The following is a 22403-nucleotide window of genomic DNA, read 5'->3' as shown; positions in this document are numbered from 1 at the left end:
ATCTTGATACAAAAAAAAGCATAATTCTGGTTATCTATAACATTTACACCAGTAAAATCTAGATTTGTGACCTTTCTTACTATGACTTTATTAATGATCACTGATTCTGTGTTACCAGACCGCTCAGGCAAACTAAGGATACTATAACCTATGAAAGAAAATTAGGGATTTGTGATGGCACTCAGTTTTTAATTTCAGGGCACGAAATAAAAGAAAATAAACTCTTAAAATTCATAAAAAACATTAAAAAATGAAAAAATTTAGAAGATGAAAGCGCTAGCTGATTTTTATCATTAGACAAATAATATTAGATGCCGCTCTCCAGCTGTGATGAAACTAATGTCTCAGCGGGCTCTGTCTACCTATGCAACACTTTAATAATGAGCGCGCCAAAGAAATGGGAAACCTCGTCTACGTCTCATTTGTTAAAAAATATGTTCTTTATTACCAAGCGTCTTCAATATTAATAACAGTAGTAAATAAGCTGCAAATAAATTTTGCCCGATGTATATAATAAAGGAATAAAAAATATATAAAATGTAAAAATAAATTATGAATTATAATAATGAAAAAAAATCAGTCCATTTGGATAGTGTAGCACATCAAAATAGAGAAAATAGAGATAGAGATTATCTACCCTATTTACTAAGGATCGTTGGGCAGATTATGTTAACTTTTCAGGTGTCTGTGACAATGTGTTTTCCATGACTGCTCCTACAAGGGAGCAACAAGGGTAAGGGGCCTCTCTGCCACCACAGGATTTGCCCTTGTCCCATAGAGTTTTCTGACTTTTTATGCATTATCTCATCTCTCTCATTTCCATACTACATACTATAAGTGGGTACAATTACCATTCAGGCACCCCAAAAATGTGGCCAATGACCCTGAGGGACCTCCAGTCATGGCTGTATTAGCTGGTGTTCCAATTTTGCTGGAACAGAGACCAATCATCCTATGGCATCAGGTCATCAAACAGGGAGTACCAACCTCATGAACACCCTCCAATATCTAGCTTAGAAAACTACTAACAAAAAAGGGACCCTTGCGGATTTGGCCCATGTGTGTGAATGGACCCGGCAGGCTTGACCCAACTTTCTTCATTGACAACAGCTAATTACTGGGAACTTCCGAAAGGCAGAAAATGCTTTTAGGTTCTTCTGGTCTGGTCTCTTTTGTCTCTTGTAGGTTAAGATACAGGATTCGTTTGGCCCCGCCAAGAATTTATCCATTACTGTTTACAATCATGCTGGAATTTCATTAGAGACCGGACTGGTTTTTCCTACAATGTAAATAAAAAAGAATGAAAAAACATGTCAGTCAAATGACAATAAACACCTCTCGTTAGGGATAATAGTTTGACTTCACAGTCAAAGAGGCTCCATGAAATCTCTACGTTCCGTGCCTTAGTAAAAATCTTCAAGATCATTCAATATTGACTAAAAAAGTCATTTCAGGCATGAAGGAGGCACCCAACTGAAATGTACGCATTGCAACCAGTTGCTTGGATAAAATTCCGGATGAGGTAGCCTTAAGGTTTAGTTTAGAGTGCCCACCCAATGCACCTATCTATACACCACATGGCCTGTGGTGCACCCTTGCATCCCAATGTTGTAATGCTTTCTCTCTGACTTTTGTCCAGTAGTGTAATTGGCGCCGGTCTCCAAGAAGATGATAATTGTTTTTCAAGTAATAGGCTGCATTATAAGAAGACAAATTTGCCCAGCAATGTAGAGTTAAACAATTGAACTTGTGTCGTACAATGTTGACGGCAAGTGAAGAAATTGGCAGGCTAAGCTCAGTTATGGAGCTTTGGGTATCTTTTCATTCTTCTCATTCTTTACACATAAGGAGGTACCCTGTACAAGTTGAATACCCAGGTGGCGGTGCCTACCAATAGACAGTAGTGTCCAGGTGTCAATCCCGTGGATAAAGTCATGCACTGCTCATATCAGGAGTTTCTAGCATAGCTTTAAAGAAAGACAGCAGCTCAGAGTGACATACATGAAGATGGCTCAATTTGGCACTCAACTGAACATCTCATTCCACAACCATAGCCAGAGTTGGTTCCTGATCCGCTTATATAGAAGCCAGCTGCAATGCTTTGAGAAGACTTTCCACTACTTTGTAAAAGATAGTGTAAAGATAGCTGCTAATTCACCTATGGGGCAGAGATAAGATTGGGCATTGATTATGAGTAATAACGTGAAGACTCAAAGTTCATTGTTCTAATTCATTCCAATGGTTTTTGATGGGGTCGAATGCATGGATTTTTCCATTTTTTTTCCCAATAAACCTTGTTGTTATGGACTTTTTCTTCTTACCAAAGAACATGGTAATTCTGTGCCTGACTTTTCTCTGTAGAAGACCAAGCCATTGTACAACCACGACCAAACTATATGCTCAAAATTGAAACTAATTGTATACACAATAAATTGTCACGCACAAAAAAACAATAAAATCCTCCAACAAAATATTGTGCAATGAAGACAACAATATGTTTAAATATAATTATTACACATTTTTATTGAAGTAATTAAAAAATATTGAAAAATATAAATGCTAACAGCTGATCTGTAAGGACCACGTATTATAAAATTACATGTGTAATTCAGGAATAAGAAAAGAAACCCCAAATCAATATAAATATATAAAGAAATATATAAATATACCATATAACAATGTGATTAAAGATGATAACAAATTATACAATTAAGCCCCCGTTACACACAGCGATCTTGCTAGCGCGATCGCTGCTGAGTCACAAGTTTTGTGATGCAACAAAGATCTCACCAGTGAGATCGCTGTGTGTGATACTTATCAGCGACCGGCGACCCTGCCGGGTATCACTGATCATGCTCAAATGGCCTGGACATTTTTTTGATCGTTGGTCTCCCGCTGGCCAGCACGCATCGCTGCTTGTGGCAGGCGGGAGACCAGCGAGCTGGTAACCAAGGTAAACAGCGGGTTTCTAAGCGCCGCTCGGCGCTTAGAAACCCGATGTGTATGTTAGAAACCAGTGGTGCAGGGAGCTGGTAACCAAGGTAAACATCGGGTTTCTAAGCGCTGCGTGGCACTTAGAAGCCCAATGTTTACCTTGGTTACCAGCTCCCTGCACCAGCGCGCTGGTTTCTAACATACACAGCGGGTAACTAAGTGACGTGAGTCGCTTGTTACCCGCGTGTCGCTGGTGCTGATCGCTGGTGAAGCTGCCTGTTTGGCAGCTCACCAGCAATCATGTAGCAACACACCAGCGATCCTGACAAGGTCGTATCGTTGTCGGTATCGCTGGTGCATCGCTATGTGTGACGGGGCCCTTAATGCACAGCACAAAAAAAGGTAGTGAAAAATTGGAAACCTAATAAAATTAATTCCATAACATTAAAAAAAATGTGCTTTAGTGCCAAAGGTATTGCATAGAAAAGAACAGCGCAACAATATGCTGTGTATAACATGGTGGAACAATATGCTGTGTATAACAAGTGCAATAATATACAAAGTGCTCTGCTACAAAAAGTGCTGCAGTGCTGAAGTAAAAAGTGCAACAGTGCTAGGTACTGCAGGGCACAGGGAGTTAATCCAATAGATGAGCTTTGTAAACCAGTGGTATAAAGTGCTGCGGTGCAGTTTTAAAAGTATAACATAAACACATTGAAAGCCGGTATAAAGTAAACCTAAAATATGCAGGGGCTTCTAGTACCTGAGATATAAACGTGCTTCGGGTCCCTACGTGCGTTTCGGCGCTTGCCTTCTTCCGGGGGGGCGTGTACAATACAACAGGGAGATATGCATATTTATATATTGTTTGACCAATCAGTGCCAAGTACATAAACCACGTGTGATGGAATAGCGCTTCGCATGCGCGGTTGCTCTAGGACACCAGTCACATACACTGAGGCATCACCAAGGCAACACGCAATGGGCCAGTAACCACGCCTACGTGTATTAAGAAAATTAAAAAAGTTTTAAAATTATATATAAATATATATATAAAAAATGTGAAAATATAATTTTAAGAATCTTTCTTTCAAGATATTAGTCCTTAAAAAGTTATGATTGATACATCCAGATCCAGAAACTTCTTAATATGCGGTAATCACGTAATTATTCATCCGAAGTGCATCACTTGTTCAAAAAATATAATGTGATGGCGTGGTAAACTAAAGAATAAAAAAAAACATGTTAACGTTTAGTAACATGGTACCAAGATAAAAATATATATAAAATCTAAGGAAAATAAATAAAATATATATAAATATATAAAATATATATAAAAAACTAAGATGATAAGCAAAAAGGTGAATAACTTAAAGTTTCAATGAGACCCAGAGGCTGGAGTGTACGGAAGGTCCAGATCCATCTGGTTTCTTTCTGTGGAAGTCGGCGGCTAACATTGCCACCACGTAAATCCGTAAAAATGCGATCTATACCAATCACCCGTAGACCAGAAGGATCACAATTATGATAAATCTTAAAGTGTCTTGGTATTGTTTTAAGATGTTCGACTACCGTTTCTTTCTCAGCAGCAATAATTCCTCTCACATGTTCACGTACGTGTATTTTCAGTGATCTTGTGGGCAACCCAATATAAATTTTAGAACAAGGGCACGTAGCATGATATATTACTGCTTTTGTGTTACCTATTGAGAGATGTGGTTGTGCTCCATGTGGCAGTTGCATTACCTGTTCTAATATTGATCATGCCACTACGATTGTTGCATCGGATAATAAATCCTTTAAGATTACACAGACTATCACATGTAACACAAAAGCAGTAATATATCATGCTTTAGTCTTAGTCATATTTCTTATATCATTTTCCCATTCTTGTCATTATTTTTAATGCGTTTTTTCCATTCATCCATCCCCTCTTTCACTTCACTATAGTCTCAGTCACAATTCCTGACATGACATTATTTCTTTCATGTGGTCCTTTCATCCATCCTCATTTTCAATTTAAGTCCCATTTGTGTGGTAGTGCGCATGCGGGTTTTCTCTGCCATAATTTGCATTCACTGCGGCGTTTTCTCCTTGGCAGCGCGCTCTGGGTCAGCCCCCGTTCACGTGATACACATGGGCGTGGTTACTGGCCTCGTTGCATGTTGCCCTGGTGACGCCTCAGCGTGTGTGACTGGTGTCCTCGAGCAACCGCGCATGCGCCACGCTATACCATCACACGTGGTTTACTTTGCACTGATTGGTCAAACAATATATAAATATGCATATCTCCCTGTTGTATTGTACACCCCCCCCCGGAAGAAGGCAAGCGCCGAAACGCGCGTAGGGACCTGGAGCACGTTTATATCTCAGGTACTAGAAGCCCCTGCATATTTTAGGTTTACTTTATACCGGCTGTCAATGTGTTTATGCTATACTTTTAAAATTGCACCGCAGCACTTTATACCACTGGTTCACAAAGCTCATCTATTGGATTAACTCCTTGTACCCTGCAGTACCTAGCACCGTTGCACTTTTTACTTCAGCACTGCAGCACTTTTTGTAGCAGAGCACTTTGTATATTATTGCACTTGTTATACACAGCATATTGTTGCACCGTGTTATACACAGCATATTGTTGCGCTGTGTTATTTTCTGTGCAATACATTTGGCACTAAAGCACTTTTTTTATGTTGTTTCCAATTTTTCACTACCTTTTTTGTGCTGTAAATTAAGGTTATAATTTGTTATCATCTTTAATCACATTGTTATAGGGTATATTTATATATTTCTTTAATTATTTATATTTATTTGGGGTTTCTTTTCTTATTCCTGAATTATACGTGTAATTTTATTATACGTGCAGATCAGCTGTTTAGCATTTATATTTTTCAATATTTTTTAGTTATTTCAATAAAGATATGTAATAACTATATTTAAACATATTGTTGTCTTCATTGGACAATATTTTTTGGAGGATTTTAACCACGATCAAACTGCCTATGCATAGGGAAATGAAGTATTCTCATGGCATCCTCCGCATCCACATTCTTTCATGAAACAAGCCCGTGATTAACCGTGATGAGCTGTTCTAGAGAACTTTCTTCCAATGATCCAGAAATGGTAAGATCAAGCCATGGCCCCAGGGGCGTAAATAGAACTGATTGGGCCCCATAGCAAACTTTTAAACGGGGCCCCCTCAAAGACACCCCCCTCAAAGACACACCCCCTTCAAGACACACCCCCTTCAAGACACACCCCCTTCAAGACGCAGTGCGAAATCATTAATAGTGTACATTTTTTTCGCCAGGGCCCCGGATCACCTACACCAGTGGTCCCCAACCTTTTTTGCACCAGGGACCGGCTTCAAGCAAGACCGTTCTTCCATGGCCCGGCAGGGCGGGGATGGAGGTGTGAAAGGGGCGAGGCTTTGGTCATAAGGGGGTGGGGCTATGGACGCGGTTGTAGTTTAGCAGTGCATACTTATCATTTAATTATAACATTTATAATGTGACTCAACTCACCATAGGTTTTGAATGAGTGGGAGCACCTGGCTTGTTTCTCTGTTTCAGTGGGAGCACTGGGCTACTTCTACTGATGACCGTCACTGCTAATGAAGATTGGAACCTACAAGGAAATGGAGCATTGAGCACTTAAGAAAAATTGTACTGGAGTACTGTACATGCTGATTATTTTCTAATCATCAGAAAATGTATGTGTGGTTCCTCCCGTCCTGTCCAGCTCTGTGTGGCTCCCCCAGTTGTATGTGTGGCGCCCCCAGGGTATGGTCGCCACAATGGCATTGCCTTCCTCCTGGGAGGGTGATGTCATGCTTGGAAGCAAGGAAGGGTCTCTCCAGCAGTTTATCTATACATGCAACACAGTTCCCACTCCAGGCCAACAGAGGGAGCTCTGAACCAGGATTGGGGGAGGAGTGCTCTCTGAGGGCCAGGAAGGGAACAGTTAGTTAGTGTGAGGAGGGTGAAGTGTGCAGACGTGGAGAAGGATCAGGGAGATCGAGCAGAGAGGAAAGTCTCCTCTCCAGCGACAGCGCATGATCTGGAGCCTGGTCTCCATGGTTGTATGGATACTAATGGTCCTGCAGCAGACACCAGAGGAGTAGGAAGTTGCAAATACTTGACTCCCACCTAAGACTCGAAGGCACAACAGCACGGTGTGAGCCAAGAGAGAAATAGAGGCTACAGCTGTCTGCCATACGAGGAATTCTGAGAGACGATAATAAGGAGGAACTCCAGTGTAACTCAGCACTGGATGTCCCTCAAGTGAGCACTAGGAAGGAGACTACACAACCCATCTGCTGAGAGAGAGATCCCTGAATTGCTTCCAGGCTAGCCTGCCCTTGTACCATCTGTAATCAGGACCCTGGACTGCATTTGCCAAGTAACGGTAACACAACTGCACCCTGTTGTGTCCTTGCCTCCTTCCTGCTACCTTTCCGGCACCGCTACATCCCTGTGCCTACCACTGCACCCTTCCCGCAATATTCATCTACACTGCCCTGGGACTACAGCTCCACCTGTGGGGAGCTATAACATCTTTGCTGCGCCATGCCACCAGTCCCAGAGGATCTGCATGCAGCGTCTGCTTAACATCTCCCTTGCCGAACACCACAGGTGGCGTCACAAACTAATCATTTAATCAACTACATTCCACCATTCAATCTCCCTTTTACTTGGGGCCCAGGGCCACGGACCGGGTCACCGCTGCTGTGACATTCCCATCTGAGAGACCGGCCCGGTACCGAGTACCCCACAGCCAACTTGGCGTCACGAACAGGATTATGGAGCCCGGTATCCCTGGGTCCTGTGCGCCAGAGACTGTTGTGTGCTATAGATTGTGTGCGAAATTGGCGCCATTGCTGCCATTATCCCGCTGATTGGCGCGCCCACGAAGAAAAGGGGGCAGGCCTTCGTGGGAGGAGCCTGCCAGAGAGCGCAAAGCAGTGAAGTCCCGCGCGGGAAGAGGAAAAAGCTTGCGAGAAGTGGGAAGAGCCGAGGCCTACAGCCTGGAGCATCGGGCCTGCGAAGCGGCCGCCGGTAAGCTCACACAACCCCCGGCCCTGCCTAACGTTAACTAGGGGGGAAGAGGATGTCTGCGCCACGCAGCAATGCAGCGGCGGACGCCGCCGCCAACCGCTCAGCGCCGCAAGATGATGGATCCAATGTGGCTGCGGCTCCGGTAGCGCCCACCGCAGCGGTCCCCATAATGCCGCTGTCTATGCCCTACATTCCGGGAGCAGCCTGGCTACCGCAGTATTCGGGGGAGTCGCATACCCTGAGTGAATTCAAAGAGAGACTGAGCAGTTTGTTTGAAGTATACCCTGTGTCTGAAAGCCAGAAAGTGAACCTCCTGATTGGGCAGCTAACAGGTGCAGCACAGAGAGAAGTAAAAGCCTGGCAGGACACTGACAAAGAGACTGTTAAAAAGATTCTGGCCAAGCTGCGAAGCACCTTTGACACTCGCACTGCAGCTGAAATCAAGCTGAGGTTCTTTGGATGTAAACAGAAAGTGCAGGACAGTATAAGGGATTATGCTCTCAACCTGCAGGAGGCGCTGCGAGCAGTTAAGCAAATTGATCCTGACAGTGTGAAGGAGGAAGACAAACTGTTAAAGGAGCAGATCATTGAAGGACTCATATCCAGTACCCACAGACCACAGCTGCGTATCATAACCCTACAAAACCCTGACCTGGACTTTGCTGATTTCAAGGACAGGGCTATCCGGGTACTGCAGGAACCAACTGTCAACCGTCCAGCACCCCCTAGGCACCCAGCAATCACCTACCACCAGGAAGCAACATCTTTTCCTTCCATCCCTGTGGAGGCTGATGCACAGACTCTGGATACGGACCCATCTGCAGACCTACGTCTTCAGGTCCAGGAGCTGACCAAAGGAATGGCTGCACTTACTAAAACTGTGCAGTCCCTGCAGGTGTCCTCCAAGGAAAAGGTCCAGCTGGCTTCCAGCCCAGAGGATGTCCCGTGGCTCCAGAAGAAGAGGATTCCGCCACTCCGAGGAAGGAACAACGACCGCTATGACCAGGATGGACGTCCCATCTGTCGTAACTGCCGCCGGACAGGCCACATCGCCAGGTTCTGTCATTTAAACGAGCAACCCCTGGGGCAGAGGGCCAACCCCCAGGAATAGGATCCCCAGGCCCAAAAAGCTGGAGAGCCAAGTATGTTGGAGGGAGACCAATCCTTCCAGTGGTGATTGACGGCATCCCCTGAATGCTTTGCTGGACACTGGCTCCCAGGTGACCACCATGCCGTACATTCTTTACAAGAGGTATTGGGCTGACTCTGAACTTACCCATGGCCCAACTGATGAACTGACAGTAGTTGCCAGTAATGGCCAGTCTTTACCCCAAGTAGGATGTAAAGAAATTACTGTTAAAGTGGGTAGAGTAGAGCTAAAATCTCAAGGTCTGATAGTTGTGGATATTGATCGACGTGAATGTAATCCCATGATGACTCTTGGTACCAATGTAATTGAAAATTGTCTTTCCGAGGTTATTGTCTTGTTGCAACAGGTGGCTGAGACTTCTGGTTCCGGTTAACAACGAGTCCTGCAGAAGGAGATCAGAGCCCTGATGCAAAGACAACAGGTAGAACTCTCTGGCGGAGAAATTGGCAGCATCAGAGTGAGTGATGCTTTCCCCATTGCAATACCCCCCAGATGTGAAATGTTGGTTTGGTGTCGGGCAGCTATAGGTCTCAGAGGAAAAGACTACCAGGCATTGGTAGAACCAGTGTACTCTGATAGCAGGCCCACTGTCCTGACAGCCAGAGGGGTAGTTGGTGTACGTAAAGGGAGAGTACCTGTACGCCTTTTGAATTGTGGGGAGGAGGAGGCCACAATACCTCAGTACGCCACAGTTGCTAAGATGCTCACTGTCAGTAATAATGCAATGCAGGCAGTAGAGCCCTTGGTCTCACCTGACCAGGTGGAGGACAATGGCTCTGTGAAGCAGCTGGAGGAGTGGTGCCAGCAACTGCAGGTGGGGACTGACTCTACACCTTCATACCAGAAAAATGGGGTTTACAGGGTGACCCAGGAGTATGAGCAGGTATTCAGTAAACACCCCCTAGATTTTGGGAAGGCAAAAGGGGTTTAACATCATATCCCTACTGGAGATCATCCCCCCATAAAAGAAAGGTACCGGCCTATACTCCAACACAATATCAATGTGCCAAAGGTATGTTGAGAGAGATGAAGGAAGCTGGGGTTATCAGAGACAGTTGTAGCCCATGGGCAGCTCCCATAGTTTTTGTAAAGAAAAAGGATGGTACCATGAGAATGTGTGTTGATTACAGGAAAATTAACAGCATTACACATAAAGATGCCTACCCATTACCTAGAATTGAGGAATCTTTAGCTGCACTTAAAACTGCTAACTACTTTTCAACCTTGGATCTCACTAGTGGGTATTGGCAGGTTCCCGTGGCAGAGGCAGACAAGGAGAAAACAGCATTTACCACCCCAATGGGTCTCTGTGAGTTCAACTATATGCCATTCGAGCTCTGCACCGCCTCAGGAACATTTCAGCGGCTGATGGAGTGCTGCCTGGGACACATGAACTTTGAGACAGTCCTGTTGTACCTTGATGATGTCATTGTTTTCTCCAAGACATATGAGGACCATCTGGAGCACCTGGCTGAGGTGTTTGAGGCTTTGTCCAAATTTGGCCTGAAGGTGAAGCTTTCAAATGCCACCTCCTGAAGCCCAAGGTACAGTACCTCAGTCATGTGGTGAGTGCAGAAGGTGTGGCACCAGATCCTGACAAGGTCACAGTCATCCGGGACTGGCCAGTAACCTCCATGAACTACGCCAGTTTCTTGGACTGGTAGGCTACTACCGAAGATTCATCAAAGGCTTTACTGAAATAGCCACCCCTATGCAAAATCTTCTGGTGGGGCAGTCCAAGAAGACCAAACAGAAAAGTTCCACCTTTGAATGGACTGAGGAGTTGGAGAGATCCTTCACTCAACTAAAGATGGCTCTCACAGCTGACGAAGTTCTGGCCTACCCAGATTATGACGAACCCTTTGTGTTGTACACTGATGCCAGCAACGTGGGACTTGGAGCAGTACTGTCGCAGGTACAGAATGGCAAAGAAAGAGTGATCTCTTACGCCAGCAGGAAGCTTCGTCCTACTGAAAGGAACCCTGACAACTACAGTTCCTTCAAGCTGGAATTCTTTGCCATAGACTGTCTGTCACTGAAAAATTCAAGCATTACCTAGCTTCAGCCAAGTTTACTATCTTCGCGGACAACAATCTGTTGACTCACTTGGAGACTGCGAAACTAGGTTGTCAGAGACACCGCACTGCACTTGCTCATAGAGCCAGTGCTCGTGTCCTGAGAACAGAAGCAGTGCTAAAAGATACCTGGGGAGCAGGGCAGCAGAGGTGACCAGGCGTGCTTCAGGCTAATAGTGTCAGGATCCAGTCAGTGCTGGAAAGTAAAGATGCATAGGACCTGCGGACACTAAAACTGAATAATGTGCACGGGACCTATGGTCATGTGACTGCAAGGGGGCGGGGCTTAGCGTCCTGTATTCAGATAGGACAGGACACCATACAACAACTCAGAGTCAGGCAAAACAGAGGTCACACACAGTACGGGCGAACGAGGTACAGGAGAGACAAACAGACGGGTAATCAGACAGAGCCAAAGGTCATACACAAGAGGGCGACGTGGTACCAAGGGGACGAGCAGAGAGAAGTCGGATCACAAGCAGAGAGTCATACACGAGAGGTAGCGCAGTACAAGAGGGTCAGGCAGAACTCGTAACAGGGACAGAACCAGATCACAACCGAACAAACAAGCAAGATATCAGGCACAAGGCACACGTATACAAGAGGTCACTTAACTCAGCCGAGGGCAGGAGTATAACTGACACCGGACCCAGGTCCAGTGAGCACTAAATAGCCTCCTGCTGCCAGAGAGAGGCAGCACAATTAACCCCTAGTCTAACCAGGACGGGTCAAAGCGAAATCCCGTCCTGGATCATGACAGTACCCTCCTCTCAATGGGGGGCCACCGGACCCCCAGGTCTCTCAGGGTACTTGGCGTGAAAGGCTCGGATCAACCGATCCGCATGAACTGATCGAGCAGGAACCCACGAGCGTTCCTCAGGACCGTAGCCCTTCCAATGTATCAAATACTGAAGGGAGTGACGGACCAACCTGGAGTCGACAATTCGTTCCACCTCGTACTCAGCCTGCCCATCTACCAGAACCGGTGTCGGGGAAGATGATGATCCCTCCCCACTGGACCTCACAGGTTTCAAAAGGGCCTTATGGAAAACATTTGGGATCCGCAGAGATGGCGGGAGCTGCAACCGAAAAGCCACCGGGTTAACTGCTTCGGTAATTACATAGGGACCTATAAACTTGGGTCCAAGCTTCGCAGAGGGGACCTTGAGCCTTATATTTTTGGTGGATAACCATACCTTATCCCCGACCTGAAACACTGGACCACGGATCGTTTTTTGTCCGCAAAAAATTTAAATTTGTCCTGGGCCTTCGTAATGTTATTCTGGACCTCCCGCCATACCTCCCCCAACCGCTGGATCGACTCGTCCGCCCCAGGACACCCAGAATTCAAGCGGGAAAATTCTCCAAAATGAGGATGAAACCCATAATTGCAAAAAAAAAGGAGATGTACCCGTAGACTGGTTAGTGCGGTTGTTAAAAGCAAACTCAGCCAATGGTAACACAGAACACCAATCATCCTGTCGGGCTGAGGTCAAACAACGCAGAATTTGCTCCAGAGACTGATTGGTCCGCTCAGTCTGCCCATTAGTCTCTGGATGGTAGGCGGATGAAAAGGACAGACTAATACCCAACCTCCTACAAAAAGCTCTCCAAAATCTGGACACAAATTGCACTCCCCTATCAGACACCACATTCAGGGGTACCCCATGCAACCGCACCACATGCTCCACAAACAATCTGGACAATGTTTCCGCATTAGGTAGAGCTGCCAAAGGTACAAAATGTGCCTGCTTACTAAACCTGTCCACTACGACCCAGACCACGGTATTACCCTTGGAAGGGGGAAGGTTGGTGATGAAATCCATGGACAGATGAGTCCATGGTCTCTCAGGAATTGGCAGTGGTACCAATTCCCCGGCCGGCCAGTTATGGGGAGTTTTCACACGGGCACAAACCTCACACGCAGACACATACTCCCCAACATCAGAGGCTAAAGAAGACCACCAGAACATTCTAGCAATGGCCTTCCGGGTCGCTGAGATCCCTGGATGTCCACCCAGAACTGAGTCATGGAACTCCTGGAGGACCTTGAGATGAAACTGAGCTGGCACATAAAGTTTATCCACCGGCTTAGCTGGAGGTGCAAGAGCCTGGGCTTCTCGAATCTCTAGTTCCAACACATTAGAAACCTCTGCCACCACCACCCCAGGCTGAAGAATGGAGGATGGAGGTTCCGGGGGGGACACCGGATCCAGACTGCGTGACAACGCATCCGCTCTGATATTCTTGGATCCTGGTCGGAAAGTGATCGAGAAGTTGAATCGAGAAAAAAAAAGTGACCATCTAGCCTGTCTGGGAGTCAACCTTTTAGCAGACTCGATGTAAGCTAGGTTTTTGTGGTCCGTGATTACCGTTATAGGATGGACAGCCCCCTCCAAAAAATGCCTCCATTCTGCAAAAGCCAATTTTACGGCCAGAAGTTCCCGATTCCCCACATCATAGTTTCTCTCTGCCGGAGAGAACTTCTTTGAGAAAAAGGCGCAAGGTCTTAAATTGGTCAAAGTGGCGGGTCCCTGGGACAATACCGCCCCCACCCCCACCTCTGAGGCGTCTACCTCAACAATAAATGGTTCAGAGGGGTCCGGTTGGATAAGAAACGGGGCCGACATGAAACATTTTTTCAAAAACTGAAATGCCGCTACCGCTGCGGTTGACCAATTCTTGATATCGGCCCCCTTTTGAGTCATGTCTGTGAGGGGTTTAACCACCTGTGAGAACCCCCTTATAAATTTCCGATAATAATTAGCGAACCCTAGGAAACGTTGCAGACCCTTCAAATCACACGGTTGAACCCACTCGAGAATGGCCTGCACCTTATTAGGATCCATGCGATACCCTTCAGCAGACACGATGAACCCCAGAAAGAACAGTTCCTGAACAAAAAATAAACATTTTTCAAGTTTAGCAAACAGACAGTTCTCCCTGAGCCTTTGGAGAACTGCCCGAACATGACCAATGTGAGTCTGTTTATCAGGCGAGTAGATTAAAATGTCATCCAAATACACCACCATAAAACGTCCAATCAAATCGGAGAACACATGATTTATGAAATTTTGGAAGACCGCTGGAGCGTTGGTCAGGCCGAAGGGCATGACCAAATTTTCAAACAACCCTTCAGTAGTGAGAAAGGCGGTCTTCCATTCATCTCCATCCCGGACTCGGATAAGGTTATACGCTCCCCGTAGGTCTAATTTCGAAAACCACTTAGCTCCGGACAACTGATTGTATAAATCAGGAATAAGTGGAAGGGGATAAGTATTCCTCACAGTTATTTTATTTAACTCACGAAAATCGAGGCATGGGCGCAAACCACCGTCTTTTTTTTTTACAAAAAAGAACCCTGCCGCCACAGGAGAAACAGAAGGACGAATATGTCCCTTACGGAGGCTCTCAGAAATATATTCCTTCATCGCAGCCCGTTCCGGACCCGAGAGGTTATACAGGCGGGCTTTGGGCAATTTAGCACCTGGAACCAGGTCAATGGCACAATCAAATGGGCGGTGTGGTGGTAAAACCGCAGCCTCTTTTTCGGAGAAAATGTCAGTATAATCTATCAGGCACTCCGGAATGCCTTCTAGACCCACGGACGACACAGACACAGAAACAAGACATTTCTCAGAGCAATAGGGACCCCATTTAACAATATCCCGAGATTCCCAATTAATCACAGGATTATGCAGCTGTAACCAGGGGAACCCCAACACCAGTCCCGCAGGCAGGTTGTTCATTACAAAACATGAAATACGTTCCTGATGTAAGGAACTCACTTTAAGGAGAAACTCTTCAGTACAAAACACAATGTCATTCTTACCCAGTGGTGTTTTGTCAATAGCAACAAGGTGAATCGGAGTCTCCAACCTAACTGTCCCTAACTTACACCTGGCCACCAAGTCAGAGTCAATAAAGTTCAATGATGAACCGCAATCCACGTAGGCAGTTGTGGATGTGGAGACACCCCCACAACAAAGTTCCACTTGGAATGACATTTTAGAAAATGCAGAAAAGGGTACCTGAGAGCCTGGGTGACCTCCACGATAATCACGCGGGCTCAGTCGTTTGTTGGTTAGTGGCCGGGAGGGGCAATCCTTTTTCCCATGTCCAGACTCGCCACTGTGAACACAGCATTTTCTCACGTGCCGTTGCCTCCTTTCTTCCTCCTTACGGTTGATGGTTCCCATCGCCGTGATTTTCAGTGAAGAACTGGCTCCCCTTCCTTGGGAGAACAATGATGTCTCGGTTTGTATCACTCCCCTTGCCCGTAACCTGCGATCCATTCGGACGGCCTGTGTCATAGCTTCCTCCAGGGCATCAGGTGGGGGGTGGAGAGCCAAGGCGTCTTTCAGATGCTCAGACAGGCCTCTGCGGAACAACCCCCGGAGAGCAGCGTCGTTCCTGCAGACCTCAGCAGCCCAGCGTCTGAACTCTGAGCAAAACCACTCGGCTGAGTGTTTCCCCTGGCAAACATTCATCAGTCTGTCCTCAGCCATACGCACCCGATCAGGCTCATCATAAATATGCCCCAGGGCCTCAAAAAATGCATCCACAGTCATACGCTCAGGGGCCGTGGTAGGAAGGGAGAAAGCCCAAGCTTGGGGGGCTCCCCTTAACAGAGACATAATGACCCCCACTCTCTGACTTTCATCCCCAGAAGAGTGTGGTCTTAAGGAAAAAAAAAGCTTACAGCCCTCCTTGAACACTCTGAAGTCATTTTTATCTCCAGAAAAGGTATCTGGTAACTTCACTGGAGACTCAGGGGAAATTAATGTAACATCCCGAGCCCCCAATGAAAGAACCCCCTGCACAGTGTCGGCGATCAGCTGCTGAGACTGAGCCAGGACTCTTTGTTCTCCAAAGAGTTTCTGAGACATCTGCGTCAGATGCTTAACCTGCTCAGAAAGAGTGTGCACAGGATCCATCACACACACACAGGTGAATGGGAGCAGAGAAAAAAAAATGGTATGGGTCAGTTATAATGTCAGAGACACCGCACTGCACTTGCTCATAGAGCCAGTGCTCGTGTCCTGAGAACAGAAGCAGTGCTAAAAGTAACCTGGGGAGCAGGGCAGCAGAGGTGACCATGCGTGCTTCAGGCTAATAGTGTCAGGGTCCAGTCAGCGCTGGAAAGTAAAGAGGCATAGGACCTGCGGACACTGAAACTGAATAATCTGGCACGGGACCTATGGTCATGTGACTGCAAGGGGGCGGGGCTTAGCGTCCTGTATTCAGATAGGACAGGACACCATACAACAACTCAGAGTCAGGCAAAACAGAGGTCACACACAGTACGGGCGAACGAGGTACAGGAGAGACAAACAGACGGGTAGTCAGACAGAGCCAAAGGTCATACACAAGAGGGCGACGTGGTACCAAGGGGACGAGCAGAGAGAAGTCGGGTCACAAGCAGAGAGTCATACACGAGAGGTAGCGCAGTACAAGAGGGTCAGGCAGAACTCGTAACAGGAACAGAACCAGATCACAACCGAACAAACAAGCAAGATATCAGGCACAAGGCACACGTATACAAGAGGTCACTTAACTCAGCCGAGGGCAGGAGTATAACTGACACCGGACCCAGGTCCAGTGAGCACTAAATAGCCTCCTGCTGCCAGAGAGAGGCAGCACAATTAACCCCTAGTCTAACCAGGACGGGTCAAAGCGAAATCCCGTCCTGGATCATGACATAGGTGCACTGGAGCAGCGATGGATGGCTCGGCTATCCAACTATGAATTCACCATCAAGTACCGAGCAGGGCACAAGAATGCCAATGCTGATGCGCTGTCCAGAATGCCTAATTTGCCAGATGCAGGAGAAGAACCTGAGGCTCTTGAAGAAATAGAGCTACCTCCCTTCCATCGGCCAATTGCAGCCCAACGTGCTCAAGGAGTGAGAAACAGACGGTCTGGCTTGAAAGAGGTCACCCTAAATCCATTGCCTCATCATGACTGGGCAGAAACGCAGGATAGCGACCCCGCAGTCCGCCTGGTGAAGGAGCTACTGTCACAAGCTGACTCACGCCCAGAGTCGGATGCTCCTGAAGAAACCCAGCAGTTGTGGAAGGAAAGAAGCCGGCTGTTCATCTGTGTCGGAGGAGTATCAATGCCCGCACTCGTGAGCTGGTCTGGCAGGTGGTAGTCCCAAAAAGAGAGGCATCAATGGTCTTGGAAGCATACCACAATGGAGCTGGACACTTCGGTTGGAAGAAGTTGGAAGCATTGCTCCGGGAGAGATTCTACTGGGTGGGTATGAGGAAAGCCATTGAAAAGTGGTGCCGGGAGTGTGGACAATATAACCTGCGCAGAAAGGATCAAAACAGCCAGAGAGCTCCTCTGCAGCCAATAATAACCAAACAGCCACTCGAGTTGGTCGCCCTGGAACATGTCAAGCTGGTCCCAAGCCGGTCAGGCTACATCTATGCTTTTACCATAGTGGACCATGTAACGGGGTCTACCCAAGCTGGGGTACCTCTTTCAGTACCACCCCGTGGTTTCGGAGGTCCGCTCTGCGTTGGCTGGAGTCTGAATGAATGACGCTGGCTGGAATTCCTTGGTTACATGGGCGCATATAAAAGATCACTGCTTCTCCACGTATTTCCAGTCTGACAACACTTTACTCACAGGACACAGAATATATCACACAGATACAGACGGTAGGCCAATAGAAAAGCGGCAGGCCAGACATGCATTACAAAAGCCGCAGGTGGCCGGAGCCTGCCGATGTTTACTGTGGGAATTACAAAGGTGGGTGGAGGGCGGACAAAAGGAGAATATCGTGTCCCCTCTGCCCAGGGGTGCAGCCTGTGGGCTGATGCATTAGGGACATGCATCTCACATAGAACCTATTATACATACATATAACTGCACAACATATTCTGGGTGCTGAGTGGTTCTGTAACACGTAACACGGCTCCCCTTTTCAGTGACGCGATCGGCATACACAGTCTGATCCTCAACGGATCGGTTTGGGGATGACCGAAGTTTATGGGGTTGGTACAAGTTCCGTTTGTCGACTTAGTCCATCGGCGTTACCATTTTGTTTGCCGGGTCTGTGGTGGATGGTGAAGTCCAGAGGTTGTAGGGCTAAACTCCACCACAGCAATCTGGAGTTGTCTCCAGAGACCCGATTAAGCCAGACTAGGGGATTATGGTCCGTTAGGAGGGAAAACTGTCGTCCATACAAATATGGTTGCAACTTCTTGAGTGCCCATACTACCGCCAGGCACTCCTTCTCGATGGCCGCATAGCTTACTTCACGGGGCAGTAGTTTCCGACTCAGGTAAGCTAACGGGTGTTCTTGGCCGTCCGGCCCGACTTGGCTCAGTACTGCCCCCAATCCAAACATAGAAGCGTCTGTGTGAACAAGGAAACGTTTAGTTGGATTGGGTGCGGCCAATACAGGTGTATTGGTGAGGGCGTCCTCTAGTTGGCGGAAGGCTTCCTCACACTCTGAGGTCCAGGTTACCTGGCGGGGTTGGTTCTTACGGGTCAAATCAGTGAGGGGCTTGGCTACGCTGCTGTAATTGGGAACGAATTTCCTGTAATACCCCGCTGTCCCTAGAAACGCCATGACCTGGGTTTTAGTGCGTGGGATGGGCCATTTGGCTATGGCCTCAATCTTGGCTGGTTCTGGTCGCTGTTTCCCTCTTCCCACCCAATGCCCTAAATACTGAACCTCTGTTTTGCCCTCGTGACACTTGTTTGGGTTCAGGGTGATTCCGGCCTGGTGGATCCTGTCCAATACTGTCTCTAGGTGATTTAGATGCTCTTCCCATGTCGCACTGTAGATGGCGATGTCGTCCAGGTAGGCACAAGCATAGTCCTGGAGACCATCCAGAAGCCGGTCAGCCAGCCTTTGGAAGGTCGCCGGGGCATTCTTCATCCCGAATGGCATAACTCGAAACTGGAATAAGCCGAACGGGGTGACAAATGCCGACTTGGGAATAGCGTCAGGACTAAGTGGAATCTGCCAGTAGCCTTTGCATAGATCGATGGTGGTCAAATACTTTGCCCCCGCCAGCCGGTCTAACAACTCATCCACACGCGGCATGGGGTATGCATCCGTCACTGTTTTCTCATTGAGCTTACAATAGTCTACACAAAACCGTGTAGTCCCATCCATCTTGGGCACCAACACTACGGGGGATGCCCAGGGAGTATCTGACTCTTCAATGACCCCTAAACGCAACATCTCTTGTATCTCTTGTCGCATCCTCTCTCGTACAGACTCAGGGACACGGAAGGGGTTTTGTCGCAGGGGGGAGTCTAATCCTGGGTCTCAACCTTGTGTTGTGCCAGGCGAGTGTACCCCGGTCTCTCTGAAAACATCCTCTGTCGCAGCCTCAACAACGCCTCCGCCTGCTGTCTCTCCCGGGGGACTTGGTCTTCACCCAAGTGTACCTGGTCCCATGTTTTAGACTGAGTCCTTTCCCCTAAGACATCCTGCAAGGGAAGTCCTGATAAATCCTCTGCTTCAGGAGCACAGATGGCCACGACCTCTTCAGGGCGCTCCCAGTAGGGCTTCAGCATATTCACATGGAACATGCAGATAACCCTGGGGTCGTGACAATCGGCGACATTATAGGTTGTGTCGGCTATTTTCCCCACTACCTGGTAGGGCCCCTGCCATGCAGCTTGAAACATATTCTGCTTAGTGGGCTCTAACACCAGGACCTTCTGTCCTATTTCCAAAGTGCGCTCTCTGGCCCTCCGATCGTACCATACGCACTGGCACCGCTGTGTCGCCTGCAGGTTCTCACGTACAGCCTGAGTCAGCTCCTGTAGGCGGTCCCGGAATTCCAGCATATAGGGTACAATAGGTACCCCTTCTATGAGGCCCTCCCCTTCCCAGTGTTCCAGCACTAAGTCTAGGGGTCCCCTTACCCGTCTCCCGTATACCAGCTCGAACAGGGAGAACACCGTGGATTCTTGGGGCACCTCCCGATAGGCAAACAGGAGGTGTGGCAAGAATTTCTCCCAGTCCCTGTAGGTCCTGGTAAAAGTCCCAATGAGCTGGTTTAATGTCCCGTTAAAACGTTCACACAACCCATTGGTTTGCGGATGGTACGGGGCGCTTCTAATGGACTTTACGCCGCACAGCTTCCACAGTTGGTTGGTCACCTCTGCTGTAAACTGGGTACCCTGGTCCGAGATAATCTCCCGGGGAAATCCAACCTGTGAGAAACCTGGAGCAGGGCGGCCGCCACCGTCTCTGCCAGTATGTTAGGTAAAGCAACCGCCTCTGGATACCGTGTGGCATAATCTACCACTGTCAATATATACTTTTTCCCGGACGGACTGGGTTTGGCTAATGGCCCTATCAGATCGACCGCTACTCGGCTAAATGGTTCCTCCACAATGGGGAGGGGGCGTAATTTGGCCTTGAATCGATCCCCCCTCTTGCCAATGCGCTGACAACTGTCACAGGTCTGGCAGTACTGACGAACATCATAGGTTACCCCCCGGCCAAAAGAAGTTTTGTGTCAGACGATGCCTGGTGCGACTGACGCCGAAGTGCCCGGCCAAGGGTATATCATGAGAGATTCGCAGTTACTCCTGCATATATTTCTTGGGAACTACCAGATGTTGTTTTATAGTGCGGCTCGTCCCTGTGTGGTGCTGCTCTGTGATCTGGTAGTGGAGTCCCTGCTTCCATACAAACTGTTCCCCTTCCAGTACTCCTCTCCCCTCCTGTGCCTTCCCACGATATCCCTCTAATGAAGGATCCTCAAGTAACTCCCTCTTAAATTCATCTGGGGTGGCCCAAGAAATGTGTCTGGCTATGGGAATACGTGCAGGGCTGGGATGTCTTACCTGGGCCTCCTCTGAGTGTGATTCCGCCTCCGCAGCTCGAGCTTGTCTCCGGGTGGTCACAGGATAGGTCTCAGCCAGAGGGGCCACCGAGAATGCAGACAACATGGGCCCCAAGTCATTTCCCAGCAAGACGTCTGCAGGCAAATCCTCCATCAAGCCGACCTCAACAAGGCCATCCCCGACTCCACAGTTCAGGTGAATCCTGGCCGTGGGTAGTTGATGTATAGCTCCCCCTGTTATACGGACTGCCACTGTCTGGTCCGTCTTCTCTTGGTCCCGGACGAGATGAGGCTTCACAAGGGTCAAAGTTGCCCCGGAATCTCTTAGTACCTGCATACGTTTCCCATTAACCCACACGACCTGTCGATGCTGTTGTCGATTATCTGCCCAGGCTGCCTGCACGGGGTCTACTTCATGCAGCACTTCCTCCATCTATTCCACCCCTTGGTGTTGTGAGTTCATTTTCCCCTTCACTGCCGATGTCTGATGAACTCCCTCTTCTGGTGAAGGAAGGTAGTGAGGCTGATTACCAAACACCTGATCTGGTAGATGATGACTGGGTAACAGGAAATTCTGACTGGATATAAGGCAGCCGACGCCCTTCTGAGTCGCTGGTGATTTCTCTGCTGGATTCTTGGAGACCAGTCTGATTCCTGCTTCCCAAAGATAAGTTTTTGCTCTGCTATTGAACTTATTAGTTTTGTTTTGTTTACCTTGTTTTTTGGAGTTCATACATCCCCGGTCGGGGGTGTGCTGAGTTCCATTTTTGTCTCTGATCAGTTTGTCTCTTTGCTCTGTGTTCAGAATTTACCTGAGTGCTGATATAGTCTTTTTGAAGTCCTAGCGACTTCAGGGCCTGTTTTTCCTATCAGACGGTTGGGACATTTTTTGGTAGGGTTTTTTACGGATTGCAGACAGCAGCTTTTCTATCCGGTCCTTTTTAGTTAGCTTGGGCCCCATCGTTTGCTCAACCTATCTTTCTATCTGTGTTAGTGTTTTCATCTTGCTTCACCGTCATTATTTGTTGGAGGCTGCCTATTGCTTTTGGGTCTGCTCTGGGGCAGTTTAGATTTCCCCTTTCTTTCTTTAGGCCTATTTAGTTCTCCGGCTGTGATCGAGGGGTCTAGGGCATCGTAGGATCCCCCCACGGCTAATGTTAGTTGTTGTGGATAGGATCAGGGGTCTGCAATCCGATAGCTACCAACCTCTCCGGTTTTCTGGACTTAACTTGTATTTTTGTTTTTTCCTCCTTCGGTGACTCATTCATAACACCTTGGTTAATTGTATCCTCCAATGCCGGGTCAGCTTCACCTTGGTGGCAGTGTACAGCAGCCTGGCTGAAGGTAGCTGTTCCCGCCT

At 47.7% G+C, this 22403-nt stretch overlaps 1 long non-coding RNA gene across 2 annotated transcripts in view; it reads right to left on the bottom strand.

Moving 5' to 3' along the window:
• Positions 1–421: 421 nt before the first annotated feature.
• LOC141082937 (uncharacterized) overlaps positions 422–22403 on the bottom strand; it is a 47777-nt gene continuing 25795 nt past the window's right edge. For both annotated transcript variants that reach the window (XR_012230614.1, XR_012230615.1), the window contains 2 exons: positions 6459–6561; positions 422–1279 (listed from right to left, as the gene is read on the bottom strand). This is a non-coding gene — a long non-coding RNA (uncharacterized lncRNA). The remainder of the gene's footprint in view (positions 1280–6458; positions 6562–22403) is intronic.

Source organism: Dendrobates tinctorius, unplaced genomic scaffold, assembly GCF_039654945.1.
Source record: "Dendrobates tinctorius isolate UK_male_01 unplaced genomic scaffold, ASM3965494v1 ptg000019l, whole genome shotgun sequence".
NCBI lineage: Eukaryota > Metazoa > Chordata > Amphibia > Anura > Dendrobatidae > Dendrobates > Dendrobates tinctorius.
This window is presented reverse-complemented; position numbering and strand designations above follow the sequence as displayed.